Source organism: Corvus kubaryi, unplaced genomic scaffold (genome assembly GCF_017639235.1).
Source record: "Corvus kubaryi isolate FWS band 111438036 unplaced genomic scaffold, C.kubaryi_AGA036_p1.0 37352, whole genome shotgun sequence".
In the NCBI taxonomy this organism is placed as follows: Eukaryota; Metazoa; Chordata; class Aves; order Passeriformes; family Corvidae; genus Corvus; species Corvus kubaryi.
The window spans coordinates 1,212,658-1,217,884 of record NW_024581114.1 but is presented as its reverse complement, the minus strand read 5'-3'; positions in this window follow the sequence as shown (position 1 = coordinate 1,217,884).

Genomic DNA, 5,227 nt, shown 5'->3' with positions numbered 1-5,227 from the left:
TGAGATCAAATCCTTATTTGAATAAGAAAAAAAAATCGTTCTTGCCACCCATGAAAAGTGTTCCTGCATGTTCGCTGACAGCACTAACACGAATGGACTGACCCATCACATTCTCTTTTAAGATATTCTCTCTCTTGGAAATACAAGTGGTGAGTCAGTTGTTATGGTAACTATTTTTCTTTTTATTTTTTTAACTAACATATGACAGCCTGTGTGTCATCTGATGCTGTTCCTGAATTCAGTTACACATTCATTTTTGTCAAATAGTCTAAAAAAGGGCTCCTTGGATGAAGAAATAGTGGGGACAAAACAGGATCTTTTTCCCCATGCACATGGTTTTAATCCATGAAACCAATGATTATGTGACTAAATTTATGCATCCAGTCAACTTTTTCTAGTTCACAGCTATGACACGATGACGTGAAGAGTAGCTCTCATTTGTTAGCTTTTTCATTAAACAAACTGCCGACAATTCCATGAGCTCCACTCTTGGAAATCCAATCTTGTTTGCCCTGTCTCCTGATAAGTCAGTCATTTGAACATGGGCCTATCTGAGCTATGATCTGCTTCATTTACCAACTAAAATTATCAGTGATTACTTCACCTGAGTGGGTTTGGTTTCCCACTCAAGTCCAGTGTTATCAGTTATATACACTGACATTGCAATACATAATTGATACTGGAATGCTCACAACTGTAAAAGAAGGAGGGGATCTGTTCAGTCCTAATGAGCCTTCAGAAAAGGATCTCAATTAGATAAACTTTTAGTGGAACTCAGTGGAGATAGCGGGTGAAGGATGAAAAAGTATCCAATGCTGATAAGTTTGAAATAGATGGCAGAATACTTAAGGACAATACTTGGACCTAAAAACAGTAGGAGCCAAAACTTGAACTTTTTACAGCTCCAACCTCCTGAACAATGACCCAGTGATGTGTTTGAGTTGGCTCCACACCCCAGCTCTGTGCATTCCCAGCCCTGGTTTCAATTGAAAGCTTGTTACTCAGTCTTGTAAATTCCTATAAATTTAAGACACATCGGACCAGAACGTTCTTCAATCCAGAAAAATGAAAAATATTTTAGCTGATGCAGCAGAAATGTGATGATATGGAGCAAATGCAAACCAGAGGGATTACAGTGATCTGGACAAGCAGCAATATTATGTCACTGCTATCAGTGCCTAGAAATTGTTTTCTTTATTACACTGTGATATCTTGTAATAACATCAAGAATCTGGAGGAGAACATTCCTTACCATGCACGCATTGCTTCCATCAGTGTGGCTAACTGAAATAACCAAGGAAAATTGCTGTTTTAAGTCCATTTAGCAATGTATCTCATCCTACTTCACGCAGTCATTATTACCTTTTCTAAAAAGGCTTGGAAAATAATATCTTAACAAAAAATGCAAAAATACATCACCAGTAGAAAGAAAAAGAGGAAAAAAAAGGAAAAAAAACCCCAAAAAACCTAAAGAGCTCTAAGTGGAGCTCACTTGCTTGGCTAACACCATGATACTACCAGAAATTAATTTGTAAGCATTAAGACATGTGTTACTAAGTAGTGACAAAAGAGGTTTTCCCATCAAATAACATCAAAAACATCTTCCATGGGCTTGGATCTCATTACCTATTTGTAATATGAAAACCATCCATATTTAAACTATAGCTACACAGATATTATTACTAAACAGCAAAGCCTCTTGGAACTCTTTCACTGACAGTTCATCAATAGTGGATGAAACTGGATGATTCTCCATCACTGAATGATTATATCCATACCATGGGCAGTGGTGCATGAATGCCTCGAGGATCTCATCATTTACCCATCAACAAAGAGGTTTTATTCCAAAGGTATTTTGAGAGTTATCCAACATTTCTCTCCAAAAGCAGAAATGAGAAGAATCAGAAGGGAAATCAATAGAGCAATGCCCAGAGAAAAGAATCTTTGAATAGATCTTTGTGTTCGTTCTTCTTTTTCCATTTTCCTTCCCTCCTTTTCTTCAAGTCTCCCAGGTGTCTTCCCCACTCCTTCTGCCCCCTCTGCCTCTCTCACCTTACAGTGCCAATTATCCCAATGGCCAAACTGAAATCAGTGATTAGTGAGCTCTGAAAAGCCCCAAAATTTGTCTGCCACGAACACTCAGAAAGGACAAAATACAATCACATGCACAGTAACACACCCCCGAGCAGTGACACCAACACCAGAAATAGTTGAGTGCCCGTAACAACAGGATGACTCCAATCCCCAAAACTATGTTTAGCTCAGTGAACTATGCAAAACAACGACTGGGTTTTGTTTTGAAGTCCTAATATTTAAAGCCAAACACATTTTTACATTTTCTCTCCAATGTCATCTTTCCAAAAACACCAAACTGCCTCCTCCTGAAGAGCTCTTTTTCTGTTGCAACATATGGTGCCCCATCCAGAGAGTCACAAGATATTTTGTTTCTAATTGATTAAATTCATGAGTCACACACAGGATTTGCACAGAGGTTGCAAATCAACTGGTTGTTTTTCATGGCTTCCACTCAGTAACACAGGTGGGACAGTCACCTCTGCAGCCACAGCAACCAAAAACCTCCTCAAAAGCATCACATTTGAAACTTAAAATCAAAGTCACCAACTCTTCTGATTTTGTTTCATAGACAGGAGGATTTTGTGGTTTTGGTTTTTTTTTCCCCCCAAACTTTCTGTTGTAATTAGGGCATCAGGAGAAAGTGTAATGTATGGTTTGTGAATTCCAGTGTTGCAAATCTCACAATATAAATACACAGAACCTAAATCCACCACCTTTAGAATCTTCATAGAATAAGCCAGATCAGGTGTTTCTGAAGGAAAAGTGGTTTTTTAACACTCAACTTCTCACTGCTTGGAGTGGCAGTGCTAGAACTTGTTACTCCAGCACCAAAGTAATTCCCAGGTAAAAGCAGCTGTTCAAGCACCACGAATTACAGATCAGACAGAACATTAAATCAGGGGAAAAATTAAACATTTCTGCCTCCACCATCTGCTTGAATACTTTGTAAAATGTGAAAATGGCTTTGCGTGGACATAAAAGCCTACATGCCTGAATATTCCCGATTTTCCCTGAAAGTAGCACTCCCACAGTTTAAGATCCTGGAGCTGCTGTATTTATGGGACCATTTCACATGCCAAAGTTGTTACTGAAAGTATGCGAAGTACCAGCAGTGTTTCTGAACATTAGTGAAGGGTATAAAGTCTGGGGTCCACATTTAAGTATCAGGCCCTATTTCATTCTTAGTAAATGAATTAGGACTGCAGAAATTATTAACTTGAACTCTTTTGATCTTATTGCACAGCACTGTGTTTTGCCTGAATAAAATAACTGAACAGAAACCCCAGGAGGGAAAGATTTCTCTTACAGAATGGAATCAATGTCAAAAATTTACATTGTTTGTATTTATTAGGAGGAATTCAGCACTCTGCTAAAAAAAATCCCTGCCTGTTTGTATTACGAAGGTTGTTTCTTATGCTCCCAAGTTATTTTACTGCAATGCAAAGATACATTTTCATTTTTCAGTTAACTAGAAAGCTGAGCAGTCAACTAATCCATTATCTTTACTCACCATGCTGGCTGCTCGAAGCATCTCCTGCTCTATATTGGGTGTCAGACCCAGATTCTGGCTCTATCTCCCTTAGGGAATGGCAAATCAGCCAGTGCAAATCCAGAATTGCTAATGACAGAAACAGGAGATTTCAGTTCCCAGCTTCCAGATGCAACATATGTCAAAAGATAGCTTATACACTCAGAGCCAGGGAGAGAAAACAGTTTTGACATTTTTGTTTGTTTGTGCTGATATGTTTTAAATCTTAATTAAGTCCAAATATAAGGAAAAAATTCACCATGACAGCGATTAGGTGCTCAATATATTAAATTTACAGCTGGCTATCCAGCAGAAAACAAACATTAAGCATCATATTGAGAACTACCTCTCTAACAACTTAAGTCTATTAGGTTGTGTCAGACTGGAGATGGAGTTGACAAACGCGAATTTAGAATTCATTTAGATTACTTCTTGTGTTTTTCAAGTCTTTTGAAATGCTGCACAAACTTAAAGCAGTGACTTTCCTAATAAACAAAGAATCAAGTTTCACAGCTTCAAAGAAATACTTCACTGTAGGGTCTATTTTATCTGGTTCTGTACTTCAAATAATTATTGTAGAGTATTTACAATTCTGACATCAGCTATTATCCTTGACAAGGAAAAAAAGAACAATGTTGCTATAAAATATAGAGAGAAACCTAATGCTGGGTAAGACTTTTGAAACAAGTTTTGATGGGATTTAAAGGTTCCTGGCTTCTTAAAAGTACTGATACATTCAGCAGTTTCCAGGGACTTAAATACTTTAGAAACCAATTATTAATTTAGGACCACAAGTCAGTGTTTAGAAGGATGATTTTTATGGTCCTGATTATTGAAGACAGAACTTGCTTGAGTAGAGAATCCTTCCTTGACCTGGAAACCACCACCTGGGGCTGCGGAGGGCAGTGAAAAACCTGAACTCTTTAAAGGCTGAAAATTATACTGTAAAAGTACATTTGACATCACAAAAACACCTCAGCATCTAAAAAAGGTATTTTCTACCATTTATTGTACACTTGTATGGTTGCTGTAATTTATGAAGTTGGCAAATTAAATACCTGGTTTTAGAATACTGCATTTATACATTAATCATGGGAAACACATAATGAAATTGGCTCTTCCCCACACCTTTTACACAGGATTTAACTGTTTTCCTCTGTTTCTTCCAAATAACTCAAAGCTGGTAGCAGAACTCGATGGGATTTGGTGGTTTTTGATGCCACCCTGGATTTCCAGACCATGACCATTCACAGCTGATCACCAAAAAAACAACAGATAAATAATCAGTTATAAACTATACAGTAACTATCTCTTACTGTTACTGTGGCACAATGTTACAAGCTCAGGCAAAGTTTTTAAGTCAGAATATAAAACACTCTTACTGTACTTCTTACTCAAAAGGCAACAGAACTCTCTGTTTTGGCCAAAATCATTAAATAGAGGAAGGTCAGTGACTGATGATGATGAAGGGTAAAATTAAGAAGGTTAAAAATTGTGACTCTGGTGAAAGAAAATCTCATCCAAATCCAAATCCATTGAATGGAATGACCCACTGAAGCTTTATTTGTTATATCAGTGTTGGGGTTTTAGTTTAGTCTTAGTTTTTTTCCTGTTAAAGGAATT